A 17,898-nucleotide genomic window follows, 5' to 3' on the forward strand; every position below is an offset into this window, starting at 1 on the left:
TGAGGGCACAATAAACCAAGGTTTCATTGCGATCATTTATGTGGCCTGCAAATGTAGGTAATTCTCAACTTGCAACCAGTCACTTAGAGATGATTTGAAGTTACAACACACCTCCCAAAAAGCTATTTATGACCCGGTTTCAAAGTTCTGACATTAGGGGCATTCTCCCCATGGGTTACATGACCGCATTTTGGGTGCTTGTCAACTGGCCATGCATTTACAGTTTTTGCAGTGCCGCGCATAACCTCAATTTATGACTTCTTTGCTAGAAATCAGCATTTACTTCCAGTTTCTGGCAAAAACCACCCCATAACAAACATTATGTTTGCTTAACAACCACAATATTCAGTTAAACAGCTCTGGTGTTCGTTTTACGACCACCACAAAAAAAGTCACAAAATTGGATCCGGTCACATTGTGATCCTCTTTATGACCAACTTACAACCACAGGTTCAATTCCGGTCATAACTCAAGGAGAGTGACCACCAGATAACAGGAAAAGATGCTGCAAATCCTAACTGTAACCTTTTCCATGACTATATCCAGTTTTTAGCTCAGTTTGTCTTCTCTAGTACCCTCATAAAAGGTAACGGATTGAAGTTCCATTAGACCATTTCCGTAACCTGAACATTATACAAATATTTTGTTAGATTAATCCCATGTTAGTCACCCATGAAAGCTAGATAGCATAGAATACTGTAAAAGGAGGGAGTTTCCACCCCCCAATTCACTTTATAAGTCTTTCACAAGCAGTTTTAGGGGCGTCCACAGAGTAGGGTGAAAAAAACAAATCAATATGGTGGCCACAATGTCATAATCAAAACTACCAGTTTTCTGTGTTGCACAATACACATTAAAGAAAGATGGAGTTTGGATTGCATTATTGTGGCTGCCATTTTTTTACTTTTGCTACTGTATCCTGTGGGCATGCTGAAATCCACCTAAGCAGTCAGAATGAACCCTGTTACCTTGGATCAATAAAACTTCCTTTTTCTAGGGCATTTAACTAAGCGACTTTCTGATGTACCTTTTCAGTTTAATCAATTAATGTTACAAAGCCTTCCTGTGCAGAAGAAAAGATCTCTCAGTTTTGGAAGGAGATTCAGTAACACTGCACCCTTCCTTTTCTTCCCTTTAATTGTTTCAAGTGGACACCTTGTCAGTGGATGACCAATAAGCGGCTTTAACGCACGATGCTGCTTCTTGGTATAGCAAAGACAAAAACAGAAATTTGTAACTCTTTGCTCTTATCTAATGGTTCTGCAGGTTTCTTGACCATCAAATATACTGTATGTTTGGATTTTTTTTTCTTTTTTAAATATCATTTTTATTTTATTATATAAAATATAAAATACCAAAAAAAGAAAGAAAAAAAAATAGGAAATTAAGGGCGGGAAAGGGAACGAGGAAAAAGGGATGTGAAATACAAGGGGGAAGAGAAAAAGAAAGAAAAGGGGGCACTGACTTCCAATTTTTCTTAGCACAGTACAAGATAAACACACTCGAGCCTAAATTTTTTGCTTTTACGCATTAATATATAACTAGCCATTTCTATGGCACCAAATCTTTCTAATCAATAAAACCAAAATTTCATTTTTTGCTTCACAAGCCCAAATTCCAGAAGTGATATCCAAATAACAACACATTTTCCTCTTTAAATAATTAGTTTAACCTGCTTTATCTTCCTTGCTATGAAAACGTATTTCTATTTCTATTTATGTTTGGATTTTTTCTTTATTAATTTCTTCTTGAGTTATTTGGCTGTGATGCTTTATGGTTGTAATGCTTTTAATGCTTTATGGTTTATACTGGGATAGCTTTGCTTTTAAAAGGTTTTGAGTTTGCTTATTTTTATTGCATATAGATATGTTTAGACAACTGATATATAATCTTAGTTTTATAATCTTAATGATTTGACTACCAATGATGAGAGGAAAACCATATGGAAAACTCTAACTCTTTGTTTCTCTGCCTGGATTTTCACAGGCCAAATATGGTAACCGTATTTTATGAGAAGGAACAAGAGATCAGCTTTAAACTACTCTTTATTTTTTTTCTAGTATTTAATAAGATAATTATTTCATTTATTTAGAATATTGATCTCCCATTGTTAGCATAGGAAGCATGGAAGATAGGAGAATATTCATAAATTGCAATACTGCATTTTAAATAGTATCAGTAAATCTGATTAGTAAGAAGATAAACTGTACAATACTCATGGTTCAATTTAGAAGTATAATAGATGTCCGCTAGAGGACGCCACATTTTGCTCTTTAAAAACCACTATTTTCAATAGCGAAGCTGCAAAGTTACAATCTTGGACAACCTAAATTAGCGAGCAGATCTGATTTCTTCACATGAAACACCTGCAAAAGAATCCAGTGGATTTTTTCTTCACAATTAGATATATAAACACATAATTCAACATTCTATCTGTTGACTATTACAGTACTTGGAACCAGAGTTTAATGAGAATTAACAGAAAATTAAGGAAACGTATTTGGTATTTATTAATTTCTGAATTCAAATAGATTCAATTGATTAATACGGAAGCTTGCAAAGATCCAATAAAATATCTATGCAGAATAGTAGGCATGGAATAAAAGCCCAGCTGAGTTTGTGACAAACTAACGAGAAGCAGGAAATGAAGATTTATTTTAGCAAATAATTAAAGCCACAAAAAACATGAAATATCATAGTTATGATAAGGAATTTCTACACATAAAATTTCAGAAAAAAACATCCAGATAAATCCATGCGGTTTTCTTGTCAAGGATTTTGAGAAGTGGTTTGACGTTGCCTCCTTCCTACGGTTGAAGGGAAGTGACTGGCCCTGGATCAACCAGCTAGCTTTGTTTTTAAGGTGGGACAATAACTCATAGTCTACCCGTTTTTAGCCTGATGCCTAAGAATTCAAATAATAGAAATTTGGGGTTTGTGTGATCAAGTATTGTTAGAATTCTTGGTTTTAACAAAAAGCTTAGGAAAAATAATCAAACACAAATAACTGATTTTGGAAAGCCCAACTCTAATAAACAAAGAGGAATAATAAGCAAGATACCCAGAGAAAGGAGATCTTAAAAGGCAAAAGGTTGTAGCTCGGTGGGACTTCTTGAAAAGGAAATTAAGAATAGGATGGTCTCAAACAATATCACTGAAGAAGAAAATTAGCCATCTAAAGATGCCAATGTGGCTGAATAGGCAAGTTACAAAGGAGTTGAGGCTCAAAAAAGGATGTTTACTGGAAATGGAAGGAAGTGCTAATGACCAAGGAAAACTACAAAGAATGAGGTTGGAAAAGCTTAGGCAGAAAATGAGCTAAGACTATCAAGGCAGGCAAAATCCAGAGAGAAGCTTTTTTCATATATGTCAAGAAGTAGACAAAAAAAAAGATGATGGCTCATTGCTCATTCCAACTGGATAAATCTAAAACCAAGAAAAAGAAGAGGAACTCAACTCCTTGTTTGCCTCTTCATCAAAGAAAATGATGATTTAAGTAACAGAGTCTGGAAACAAATAACAAGGGGGGATGAGGTACAGATCAAGATGAATGTAAGAAAAGATGCTCTACTCACCTTCAATTTCCTAGGCTATGACAAAATAAAGTCTAGAATATTAGGAAACTATCTGAAACACCTGTCTGAACCTCTACTGATTATCTTTGAAGAATCCTGGATAAAGTGGGGAAGTACCAATAAAAGAAAATATCAGCGTTGAAAGGTGCTAAGACTGATCACTGCTAGCATTGATGCTACTACCTAGTTTGGATAGTGAAATGTCTGAAAGAGAACAGCCAAGCTCAGAGAACCCCTAAATTGGGGAAGGCCAAAGGACTGGAAAGGAGAAATATTCAAGAAAACAGTAAATCCCAATAATTACCAGCCTAGCATCAATACATGGAAAGATGTTAGAGAAGATATTAAGGCCCTTGGAAGCATCTTGATTGTGATTGCAAGCAGTGGACATGGCTTTGTCCAAAAATGAATGGCCATGTGAGACAAATCTTTGTGATCTCCTTTGACAAGGTAAAAATTGTGATGGACATTGGGAACTCTGGGGCTATCATCTACTTCAGCAAAGTTGACATATTTCCATGTATTATCAATGACAAGCTCTTAAAGTGCAATTTGAACTGTCCATCTAACCACACTCAAACATGCTTAATTGCAGAGTAAATTGCAGAGCAGAAACTGGGGGGGGCGGGGTCATTCCCCAGGGATCTGCCTTGTATCCATTATTATTCAACTTTCTGCTAATGACCTGGATGACAGAACTGATGAGCTGCCTATCAGAGATGTGGATGACGCAAAATTGGTCCAGCCAACACCCAACTGAACCAGATGGATCTTTCTTCCAACACAACAGAGGAAGTGTTTACTTATGAAAGTTGAACTTTGTCTATCTTTGGAGATTTTTAAGGAGAGGCTGGGTAGTCTCCTGTCAAGGATGGTTTATTTGGGTTTCCTGCACATTGCATAGAGTTGGGCTAGATGATGATCCACAGGCCCTTCCAACTCTATGATATCCATAACAGTGTGCAGGAAATATAAAGTTTGTAGTCAGCAAGACAATTTACTTGTTTGTTGCTTGAAAGTTTTTGTCTTCTCTTAAGTGAACATCTTGTAGCTACAGATCTATAAAACATCAAGGCTCTTTTCAAAGACTGGTAGTGCTTACATGTGACGTGGAAATGGGGATCACAGGGGAATGATTTTCTTACATTTGGGAAATTCCCTGTCTTATAGATCCTGGCTTATATACAATGTCATAGTATCAAATGTAGATTAAGTCAATTCATTAAATGGAGGCTACAGTAACTTTCTAAATATACTACTGCCCAGTAAAACATTTACAAATGTGAAACTAAGGCAGTTATACAGTACTGTGAAGAACAGAATAATATTTGTTTGTTGGATTTAAAAGTTTAAAGAAACATATACAGAGTGCTTTCTCTCCTCATTTCCCTTCTAAAATAACTCTTCTGAGATAGGGAAGCAGAGCAAAAGGATAGACCTGAACCTGGGTTTCCTCAGCACCAATCCAACACCTTAAGCCAGTATTTTCCAACCTTGGCAACTTTAAGATATCTGAACTTCAATTCCTAGAATTTCCCAGCCATGTCATTAAAGAAAAAGTCCTGATGTCATAAAGTTACCAAGGTTGAGAGACACGTCCTTAAGCAGGACACTCTACTGGGTCTTACTGCAAGCTACAACATTTCACAGTTGTATCACTGAAACTAAAATGAACTTAGAACTTGATACGGAAGAAGCAAAAAGTATAAATGACCAGGCTTAAATTATCCTGCTTCAGATATATTATCCAAAAGGCAGTTCTCTGGAGAAGATGCTGGAGAAGTACTTGTATCAGTGATGGCGAACCTTTTTGTTGTGGTGTGGATGGGCTGGCATCCACAATGCAATGCACCACCACCCCACACACACATGTGTGCGCAACAACCCCCCTTACCTGCACTGCGCATGTGCGCACCTCCCATCTGATTTTCAGCCCGTTTGAGGCCTTTTTCTCCCTCCCAGAAGCTCAAGGGAAGCCTCTGCAGCCTCAGGAGGCCGAAAAATTGGCCTTTCAGAAATACCGGAAGTGCCAAAATGGGCCCATTTTTCGGCCTCCAAAAGCTACAGAGGCTTCCCTCAAGCATCCGGGAGGGCGAAAGAGGCCTCAAATGGGCCGAAAATCAGCTGGGAGGTGCGCACATGCGCAGTGGCAGGTAAGTTTAACTGGGGCTTGCATGCCCACACAAATGGCTCTGTGTGCCACCTGTGGCATGCGTGCCATAGGTTCGCCATCACGGTCCGACATAATGCTCCATAAGAACTAGCTATAGTATAGACAAGGATGCAATAAAGAATGACTTGAACCAAAATGCACAAATAAACAATGCATTTCAAGTTTGCGAAATGTTTTTCTTTCTTACAGAAGACCCCAAACTGGGAATATGATTGCTTGTGGGGTTTTTTTTTCCCCCTTCTAATTTTCCAGATTAACCAAAACCAATGGTGGGCTGCTGCTAGTTCAGATCGGCTCGCCCGTAGCGGTATTTACGACCCCTGGGTGGGCATGCCCACCTGCCCAGGTGCTATCCCATCCTATATAATCTCATGTTTTTGTTTGCTCACCCTGCCCTGGCAGCGTAGCTGCTTGCTCACCCAATCTACTTACCCGGGCTGCGGCACGCTGGAATTCCCCTGGTTTTTGCAGCCACACGAATGGCACGCATGCAGTCACATTTTTCAGTTCCGCACTAGACGAACTGGTTGTTAAAGTATGTGCAGCCCATCTGTGACCAAATCTATGACAATTGAGAAAAATTGAGCAGTGGGGTAAGCAGACCATGGAGCTCCTTTATGTTATTATTGGGATCAGATTCCTACCCTCCCATGATTCCTCCTTAGAAAGTTTTGAAAATTGGTCAGCACTCTAGAGCAGAGGTCTCCAACCTTGGCAACTTTAAGCTTTAAGCAAAGCTGGCTGAGGAACTCTGGGAGTTGAAGTCCACAAGTCTTAAAGTTGCCAAGGTTGGAGACCCCTGCTCTAGAGTAGCTTTTATAAATTTCCAAAACTATCAACCGCTTCAGTTGCACTTTTCCACACTGGAAAAAAGGGTTGCTGGTTCCTTCAGGAGCTACCTTTGCGCTGTCCCAGCCAGTCTATGGGAACTGGATAGTTACTTAGGAATTATGAGCTGTCCCCTTAAGGGAATGCATCATGGTAAATGTAGTTAAAGGTATCCTGGGAAATGTAGTCCATATCACGTGACCACATCTGTAATCCTGATTGGTCACTAAATTGACCCTCAAGGGGTTGGGGGAAGTTTTCTTCACTTTTGCCTGAACTCCCAAACTCATGGGAGCTGCTTTCTATCGCTACGAGATGGGTTAGGAGATAACCATCTTTTACTAAGAGGCAGATATGCTAAGGATGGGTCATTAAAGGAGAACTTCATCACATATGTGAGTTATGAGGATATCTGAAGAACCAATAAATGTACTTTGTTATGGACGTCTCGTTGAGTTTAACTATCTGCATCTACACAGCTTAAAAATCCACTACCGTGCAGAAGACAGAAAGGTAAGCCTTTAAACACCTCTGGCTTCTTCCATCTGATTGGGGAGTTGATAATGCCTGCAAGGGCTTGGCAAGGTGCCCCTTTCATTTTAAGCATAGCCTCCTTCCGCTATGGCCTGCACACCAGGCCTGCTACTCTGCCTAGAGATGGCCAACTGTGCCAAATTGAATAGTGCTTATTCTGTGCAGGGAGTTCCAAGTGGACCTGGTCTCTTACAGTCAGGGTCATTTTGATGTGTGAGCTAAACCAATCTGAATGCAGATTCCCCAGAATGGGCACCTAGCATGTTATGAAATGAAGCGCCTTTTCTTTACCGTCAGGAAATTAAACCATTCACATTGCTAATCGCACAAAATCAGTTCGCAGTGGTAACTTGCACAAAACCCACAATTCATACCCATCTGAGGCAAGGCACATGTGGAGAATCAGCCAACGTAGACACTATTTCCATTAAAAAGCCTGATCTTCTGCCAATACGTATAAAATCCATTTCCCCCATCTTTCTTTTCTTATCAGCATACTAGTCTTCACAATTATCTAGCAATTCAAGCAAAAGCGTTTTTATTTCATTCCCATATTATTTTGGCATCAATATTATCTGCCTGACTGTTTATAAAAATTAGCTTAGTGGGGCACACATCCTTATTCTTATGGATGCTCTGGTAAAGAAAAAGAGAAGTATTTTTATCCACATAGCTGTTAACTTGTTCTGAATATCTTGCAGGAAGATCCTTCAGAAGTTATATTACTATTGCATTTATTAATTGGATGATTTAGGGTTTAATGAACCAAGGACCACCTTCAATCCAGAGGTAGACCTCCAATAGGGGACACGGGGCTCCAATTCCCCGTGTTCCAGTAGTGATTTAATCCAGATTCTTTGTCTCTCCCCCCACCTCAAAAAAAATTAATTGCTATTTGAAAAGCTCAAGGAAGGCATGTGAAATGGTAAAGGCAAAAATAAGTTCACTGAAAGCACTTTTTTATCATCAGAAAGACACTGTCATTTTATATATTATCTTACTACGTACCACAATTGTCTTCCATAAAAGAAATAAAATTTGTAATATTTTTAACTTAATTTAAAAGAAAGCAAGGGAAAGAAATGCAGTTCTGAATTCCACTTGGTGGTCTTTGATGACAGGTTCCTGGGAGGCCTCAATAGGAATAGCTCTTAGACTGGTATACCGCTTCAAGGGCTTTACAGCACCTTTCTAAGCAGTTTACAGAGTCAACATATCACTCCCAACAATTTGGGTTCTCATTTTACATACTTCAGAAAGATGGAAGCTGAGTCAACCTTGAGCCTTCAAGAGCTTTCTTGATCAGATCTGTATATACATGTTTACAATCTACTGCTTTCTGGATATCTGGATGTTCTCATCTTATTTGTTCCCAGCTAGTCATACATCTTAACAGAGTTGGTTGGAGACATAGTTTCCTTTCAGAGGTGTCATACTTCTGGCAACTTCAGGGACACCTACTTGACTTTTGCTTGGTAGGGATGTGCAAGCATTTTGCCACTGCCTTCTTTGGAGATTTCATTTCTCCACTTCCCTATCTATCCACAGCCCTGGTATTTCCCAGTATTTCAACATGAACCCTAATCGGCTTTGTTTCTCCTTAACTATGAAAGGTCAACTCTGCTACAAATCACTGAATTTTCTGCATGGGATGAAATAAGGAAGCCTGTGATAGTTGAACAATTTCATGTACAACTGAACAATTGCGTGTCGCTTCGGATTTTCAAGTAACCGTGTGAAATTTTAAAAGTTCAGCAAGACTTATTGTTGATCGGGTTCATATGAGTTCCTTATCTTGAAACCTGTTCCAGACTAGCAGGCTCAAAAGCCTGCAACTCTGATTGTGATTGGTCACCACAGACTGATGCGATTGGCTAGTAAACGGGCTGCCGCGATTGGCCCTGCCAAGAGCGGCAAACTCAAATCGCCTTCATTGGCTGCCTAGCCGCAGCCAGCCCTATATAAGGGGCTGCTGCGGCTGGGATATTTCGCTCAGATCTGAAGTCACCAATAAAGAGCTGTTGTTGTTATCTGAGTCTTGCCTCCGTTCTTGAACCATCCTCCCAGATCTAACAAAACCCAATCTCTCTTTTATAATTAACATTCATGGCACTTGAAGAAGTTTGTGGTAGAACTAGAAGAGTACTAAAAGAGCTAAGAACATGCTTAAGGAATTCCCCTGAAAAGAAAAGATACAAGATTGGAGATTTTTAAGAATTCAGTGAAGGCATGTAAGAGCAGACATGATAGAGATAGATCAGGTCAGACACATTATGGAATAAATGATAGGGATCTTTTCACCCTTTCTCCCATTGTTAGAATTTAGTATTACCTATTAAAGCTTAGTGCTGGAAGAACATTCCTTAAACATCAACTACTTGGGAGAAACAGTGGAAGAGCACGGTCACTCTTGTCTATGTATCTGAATGGCCATCGTGATGGCCTGATGTAGCAGCTCCCTTGTTATAAAATTAATTGTTATGGGTGATGTCCCAAAAGGACCCCACAATAGCAATAGCAGTAGCATTTAGATGTACAGTATATGATGCCCCATGGTGCTTTACAAACTCTCTAGTCTAGGCTGTTTACAAGATCAGCATTGCCCCAGACAATCTGGGTCTTCATTTTACTGACCACTGAAGGATCAGTAAACCTTCAGAGTCAACCTTGAGCCATATCAGAATCAAACTGCAAGCTGTAGGCAGAGTCAGTATGCAATACTGCATTGTAACACTACACCACCAAGATTTCTCTCTCTCTCTCTCTCTCACACACACACACACACACAGATTGGGGTAGGATTCAAATTTCTTAACAACCGGTTCTGTGGGTGTGGCCTAATTTGTGGGAGTGGCTTGGTGGTCATGTGACTGGCTCGTCATTGCTTGTATGTAAATATTATAAATATTGATGTAAATATTGATTTTTTTATTAAAAAAAGAGCAACTTTAACCCAAAATCAGGCAAAGCAGTCAGGCAGATTGAGTTGCTCACAGAATCACAGATTCACTTAGAGATCTATCTACCTGCAATCTGCTAGCTGAGTCTGCACTGAAAAATAGAAGCTTCATTCCTAAGGAAGGTTCAGCTCAGCAGAGTTAAAGATCTAAAGATTAGCTAGAAAGCAAGAAATCCAACGATTTCCTGATTTTCAGCTAATCTAAATCTTCCAGCACAGCAGAACAGCTGATGGTCCGGGGGGGGGGGGGGAGGAGAAATAGCAACTTAACAGGCAAGTTTGCCAGGTGAGTGGGCGGGGAGGGTTCCCACGGGCCATGTGAGTGGCACAGCCTTGTGTTCCTACGCAGCCTGGATTAATTAATGAGGGGTGCTCTGGGGGTGGCATTTCTCTGCGGACCACCAAAATTTTCTCATGGACCACCAGTGGGCCGGAGCCACTGCTCTAGGACACCTAAAAACATATTTACTAGGACCCACATTTCAAAACCATTGTTGCCTTCTTGGATGATACTGAAGCCCTTGTGGGCCATCTCTTCATTTCTTTGTATGGCTAATGTATGCTGGGAAACTAACATAGTGAAAAGATTAGCATGCCACATTCAACCTCCTTTATTGTTCATTAACATCCTTGGGGCAAACAACATACAGCTCTCAATCTACCCTTCCTTGCATATTTGTTGCAATGGAAACGATGGCTTTGCCAGAAGGACAATTTACAAGGAAGAAAGAGTTCTTTGTTCCAGAATGTTTATGATAAAAAGATTCTCATTTTGAAATTCACATTAGCCAGGGAGATAAAGTTTGAAATATTCAATAAATTAACATTCAAGGAACTGTAGGTTTCTATCCCGACACATTTGGTCATAATAGCCTTCATTGTTATGCCTCTGTTATACTTTTGGGATAAAATTAATTTCCTACAGATCTCCCATTCATCAGATGTTCCACAGGTTCCCTCAACTCTGCCAAAGAATGAGAATATAGTTCTATTCTTAAAACACTTGTACTGTTTGTCCTACTGTTTTGGGTAGACCCAATAACTACCTGCCTCCATGGTTTGACAGAACTAAGAAAATGATATCTAATCAGATTACCATTGTAGATGAATGGGAGTCTTCAACAGCTTTTGCAATATTTTCATAAACTTTGCTTCTTTTTTAAATACGACACCCGTGAAATCAAACACTGCCCCATCGGAGCAATATATAGTTGTGCAATGGAAAAGACAGAAGGTGTTTGGAAAATAATATCTAGATGAAAATATTTCAGTGTTATTTGTCTCATAATCCCACAAGTCCCTTTCTCCGTGGTCTTCACTTACCCCTTTTCTTATAATATTTATTTAAAAAATGAGAATAGGGAATACTAATAGAGAGTTTCAGTGGACACCTCTCTTATCAAATTCAGAGAAGGTGGATCCAGTTAACTAGCTCAGGCAACCAACACAGCTCCCATGAGATGCATCATTTTAATCCTCCCCTGCTTCTGCAGAAGGAAGCTTTCACAACCAATAAGTCGTCTCAACACAGCAATCTTACCCTTCACACACACACACACACACACACACACACACACTCACACACATAATCACCATCATCTCACCTCAACCAATCCTCTTGGTTTGTTAAACTAATGCAGGAATACAAACTCACAGCAATGTTAATGAGACAACATAACATCAGTAATCTTAATGGTGACAATGATAATGATAACAACAATATCCTGGAGATGGCAGCCTCTAGTCTAGAGAAAGCAGAAGAGAAGAGAAAGAACTGAAGATAACAACACACAAGACCTGCAGATAGAAATAGAATGACTGTGGCAAAAGAAAGCAAAGGAGCACACAACAGGGTGCAATCCCAAAACAATTGAAGCACCACTTGAATGCAATTGACATTGACAAATTCACTATTAGTCAGTTGCAAAAAGCAGCTTTATTTAGATAGTTTATATCCTGGAATAAACCAGCAAAGGTTTTTTTTCATAGTTACTGGAGCATTAGGAGCCATAACTATAGAATCTGACTAAAGTCTGAATTACTCCTAAACCACCAACATTTGCTGAGCATTCATTAGAAAAAAAAATAGCAATGATGATGATGATGATGAAAGACTTAAAATTTAAACTTACTGCTCCAAATCTAGAAGAGGAGAAGGTGAAGGAATAAATAATCTAATTCAAATTTTATTAAATACTGCAATTCAATCCATTGCTACAGATCAGGTATAGATTATTTGTTCCAGTTCTACATAGCAATTATCTTAAACAAATCCTACAATTCTTTATCTTTTGATAAATTCAGATAGTCAAGAAGGAAATGCTCACCCTTAATACCCAATGAGCAAAAAAGTTATTACACCTTGTTGATTTGAGCCCAAAATGTGGACATAATAAAACAAACTATAGAAGTTAATGTTCTAACAACTAAACTGCAACTCCAGTAACATGATTTTAAAATACCAACATTGCATCTGTAAACCAGTATTGTATAAATATATCTTGAAGAATTAAGTCCTACAGAAAAAGTTCCCGGTATTTGCCAGGATCTGAATGAAATATTTGATCCAAAGAGGAAATGAATTCTGATTCTTAACTCACTCAGTGCTCAAATAATGCTAAACTGATGTGGAAAATTAATTTGAAATTTTCCAGCAAAGTAAAGTATTTGGTATCTTATAAATTATCTTAATTTGCTTAAGTAATGTGGTGGAATAAAAATACGACAATAGTTTAAAATGTAACTCAGATTCAGAGTTAATCTTAATCAAATTTATTAAACCCCCAAATTCAAAGGAATTGTAAATGTTCAACCTTTTTTTTTATTGCAATCAAAGTAGGAATTAGTGTAAATTTAACAAACAAGAAAGATACCTGAGTTTCTTTCTTAACACCTTGATACTTATATTTGTCAGTATTTTTGCAGTAATTCAGTGGGATCTGTTTTATGCCAATTTATAGAATAAGAAGGCAATATATTAATTTAATCAGATTAGAAACTATCCAGGTATAGTAGAATCTTATATATCCCTTTAATATTTTAACATTTTCTCTATATAATGCTATGGGTAAGAGATTTCATTAAATCTTTTTAAAAGAGTAAGCAGCTTAGCTATGAGACCAGCCTCAGTGAAGTCCAATTCTCAGTTGAGTACACTTATAATCTGAAGTAAAGAGAAATGGAATAAACAGTCAGTTGGCTTTCGGATGAAACAAAACATAGAATTAAAAAACTGAACTATATTTAGAATGAACCCTGAATCCTAAGGATTCTTCAATCCTCTAGGAAATTGTACTGTGACCAGTTCTGACTCTCCTAAATATTTTTCTGGGAAGTTTAAGAGAAATCTGGTAGCACTTTTTTCCAAATAATCCTTTCCTTTATTAAAGAGCAGAAACTTGTATTTGTTATAAGGTTTGTCCTCTGCACTGTCATTATTGTTCACTTATATTCTGAAAAAGTGGCAGGCAAGCATTGGGTAAAAATGTAGAAAAACAGAATGCGTTCAGAATTCTCCCATTTAATTATTGAACAGATCTCTGTACTTTCCCATTACTAAATAAGGGGTAATCAGGAAAGCGGCAAACACTTAGGGCAATTTTTCTCAAGGTCACTTTATAATGTGAAGACTGCTGACACAATTTAAAATTGGTTGTCATTCATAAATGGGAGCAACCTGCAACTGACAACATTGCAGAACCACATATATGGGGGACGAACTCTCAGAAAAGCAAAAAATAAAATAAAATGCAAAGCTATGTTGGCCAAACATTTCTTCAACGTTTACACTTCTGCACAAGAGAAGGGATCTCTTTAATGCAAAACAGGAAATCACTGAAGAAGTCTAGTCAGGTGATTGTTTCACTGGACATTCACTCTCTTCAGACATCACCCTAAAATGTAATTTGCTTAACCTTAGATTGATCAGGGTCAACTGGAATTAATGCAACAGTAGCAGGCTACAGTGTAATTAAAAACACAGAAAACAGTCCTTTTCATTATATTTGTTTTAATGAGTTGAAATTGAAATAAAATCAATCTAGGTTTTTGCACGGACTCTTTCTCTTGGGGCAATCTAATATCCACTGGGCTTCTCCATCTTTGACCCATAAAAAGAGTGGACCTCTAGGTTAGTTAATGAGAAGAGAGTCTAACCCAGCACCAATATTTATTAGCGTGAAAATATCAATGGACAAGAGAAGATAAAAAGTAATGTCTTCCAAGCTAGAAGGAAAACACTCTGACATTTCTTTAGTGATGGGTCTGATTCCCAAAATTAATTTGCACACACAAAATTTATGGGGTTTGGAGAAGCCATGAGAGTTGCCTCAATAAGGAAATTTGAGAAGTTCAGTGAAAGGGAGAGGGGACTAAGGGAACATGTTTTGTATGGAATTCAATTATATTCTGCATGGACTGTGGAACTCAATAAGGAGAACTTCCAGATTTAAGGGCAGAAATTTTAAACAGGATTAAGCCTACTTTACCGAAGTTTCTAAGCCAGTTTGTTTTCTCTAGCTGAAAACAATCTTGGATCTGTTCTGGATAATAGGTGTGGCTTACAATAATTGCACAGCTTTCAGAAAATGAATGTATAGCAATCAGCATGTATGAGGGCTACCTTCTTTTTCAGCCCAGAAATGAAGGGCCACCAAATATAATTGGAGAAACAGGAAAGGAGGAGGAGGAGGAGGAGGAGGAGGAGGAGGAGGAGGAGGAGGAGGAGGAGGAGGAGGAGGAGGAGGAGGAGGAGGAGGAGGAGGAGGAGGAGGGAGAAGAAGAAGAAGAAGAAGAAGAAGAAGAAGAAGAAGAAGAAGAAGAAGAAGAAGAAGAAGAAGAAGAAGAAGAAGAAGAAGAAGAAGAAGAAGAAGAAGAAGAAGAAGAAGAAGAAGAAGAAGAAGAAGAAGAAGAAGAAGAAGAAGAAGAAGAAGATTATTATTCCATTATGGATTTTTTTTCAGATTTTGCAGCATTACTTGGAGAGGGCATCTGAAACATAGCCCTGATGAGTGACCTTTTAACTAGAATTACACAGGGCTGGGAGGGGGAAGGGAGCCCTTCCAGGTGGTCTTTGGGAGGGAGGGAGCCAGTCATTTTGCCCTTTGCCTTCCCAAGCAAAAATCACAAATCCCAGGGAAGGAGGAATTCCTGTTTCTTCCCATCACTTTCCCTTGTGTAAGTGGAAGTCTCATTGCTTTTTAAAAAAAATTAAGCCTTTTCTTCTTCTTCCTCAAAGAAAATATAAACAAACCAAATCCAGTTATAGGCATTGTTACTGAGAACCCATTTTCCCCAACGATAAACAGACGGGGCATCTTTCAAATGATCACTTGCAACAGTGGAGAATTGGTGGTTTGTTTCCCCAGCTCAACATCTGAGGATATAGTCCACAAAAGCTACCCTGGCAGAGGGAGACAAACTCAGGGAGTGAAAACCATAACCCAGGCATTTCAGCAGGTGCACAATGGATGGGGGGGAGGGGACAGGATCCCTGGAACCAAGCAAGGTCTCCTTTGAGGTTCCTTTCCTCCTTGCTCAGTACCATTTGATGCCAGGAAAAGCTTCACCTGTTGAACTAAAGCAAACCAGGTCTGTGCCAGGTTGCAAATAACTGGGATGGAGATGAATAAGGGTAAGCAGCAACGGATTGGCTGATTGGTTTCAATGGGACTCTGGGCAGTTTGTAAAATCGATCAATAAATATCCGAGTTGTACAATAAAACGCCTGTGGTGCATCTGTAAGATAAGCCAACATATCAAAATAAGAATCAGCTTTGTTTGTAACCAGCTACTTTCTGTTTAGTTTGGTCAGTTTCTGAAGCCATTGCCCACGTTGATAGTTTGAATTTCAGTATTATGATGCTGAACCATCTAAATACATACAGTAACACATAAACTCTCATAGAGTGCTGAGTCGAGCAGAACCCCTGGTTGAATACCAATGGGAGTCCCGCTATCTCTGAAACCGTTGAAAATGTGGAGGCTTTATGCATGATGTGGAATAAGGTATTTTCCCTCCGTCTCTCTTCGTCCTAGAAGCACAAACAAATATGTACGTAATTGCTTGGGTGAGAGATAAAAACAGTCGCAGCAGAATTGCCAAAATTTATTTACTGAGCTTCCCCACCTCACCAAAGCAGGAAGGTGAGTCTAGAATAGAAATAATTGGATTTCTTCCACCTGGCTTTGCCTGCAAGCTGGCAAAGCTTTGGAGCATGAAAAACATGGCAAATATGATGTCAGCAAATAAGAGGCAGAAGAAAGCAATATTCTTTGTAACAGATTAAGAGAGTTGGAAGGGACCTTGTAGATCTTCTCTACTTCAACCCTTCCCCAAGCAAGAGACCCTACACCATTTATGACAAATGGCAGTCAAATCTCTTCTTGAAAGCCTCCACTGTTCCATTGGCTGGTTGTTCTCACTGTCAGAAAATTTCTCCTTATTTCTAGATTGAATCTCTCCTTGATCAGTTTCCACTGATTATTCCTTGTTTGGCCTTCGGGTGCCTTAGACAATAGTTTGACCCCTTCCTCCTCTCCGTGGCAGCCCCTCAAATATTGGAAGACCGCTATCATGTCTCCCCTGGTCCTTCTCTTCCCTAGACTAGCCATGCCCGTTCCTGTAACTGTTCTTCATACGTTTTAATCTCCAGTCCCCTGTATTTGCTGAAATTCCTTCTAATGCACAAAGAGTAAAAACAAAAAGGCTTATCCTCCGCCCATCTCAGCTACTATTCTGAGACCAAATAACCTGAAATGTGGGAGACTGTTCCGCAGGCAAATTCAACTCTTGCATACAAGTAAGATCCTCAATATGAGGACGAATCTTAAGGACTGACGTCTTTATTGCTGCTTTTTCCATAGTCTGTGGCAAATCTCGTTATTCCAAATGCAGATTTCCCTCTCCCTCCCCCATCCTACCTCTCGGTTTGAGGGAACAATAAGACCTCCTGGCTAGTTTTGGGGTTCCCTACTTCTATCTTTTAGGAATGGCACAGACAAAAGGCAGGGGCCAGCCTAGTTTGCTGTCTTCACTTCATTGGATCCCAGCCCTGCTTAACAAGGGGGATTTCCAAAAAAGGATAACATTTTGTAGCTCAAATGTTGTGGTGTTTCATTACCCAAATCCATTAACGTCATGAGTGCACCGACATTGTTACCTAGTTAGGGGTAACGAAACATCTGTAAGATAACAACCAAGGACCTCTCAAAGGGAATTCCTGCCGGCCAGATCAGTTGCTCTCCAGCTAATTGATTTGTTTGAGATGCCGGGTTGCATGGGTGTGAAGCCTTTTATTTATTTTATTTATTTATTTGATTTGTCAATTGTTTACAAGATAATAAGTATAAATGTATACATAGTTATGAATACATGAAATGGGTACATATAAGAAAAATAAAAGAAAAATAAAAGAAACAATAGGACAGGGACGGTAGGCACGATTGGTGCGCTTATGCACGCCCCCTACAGACCTCTTAGGAAAGGGGTGAGGTCAATAGTAGACAGTCTAAGGTTAAAGTTTTTGGGGTTTGGGGAAGAAACTACAGAGTCGGGTAGAGTATTCCAGACATTGACCACTCTGTTGCTGAAGTCGTATTTCCTGCAATCAAGCTTGGTGCGGTTAACCTTGAGTTTGTATCTATTGTGTGCTCTTGTGTTGTTATGGTTGAAGCTGAAATATTCATTGACAGGTAGGACATTGCAATGCATGATTTTATAGACTATACTTAGATCAGACCGAAGTCGGCGTAGTTCTAGGTTTTCTAGTTCTAGAATTTCAAGTCTGGTGGCATAAGGTATTCTACAACGAGTAGTGGAGTGGAGAACT

This window comes from Pseudonaja textilis, chromosome 5 (assembly GCF_049901715.1).
Source record: "Pseudonaja textilis isolate UNSWEBS1 chromosome 5, rPseTex1.2, whole genome shotgun sequence".
NCBI lineage: Eukaryota > Metazoa > Chordata > Lepidosauria > Squamata > Elapidae > Pseudonaja > Pseudonaja textilis.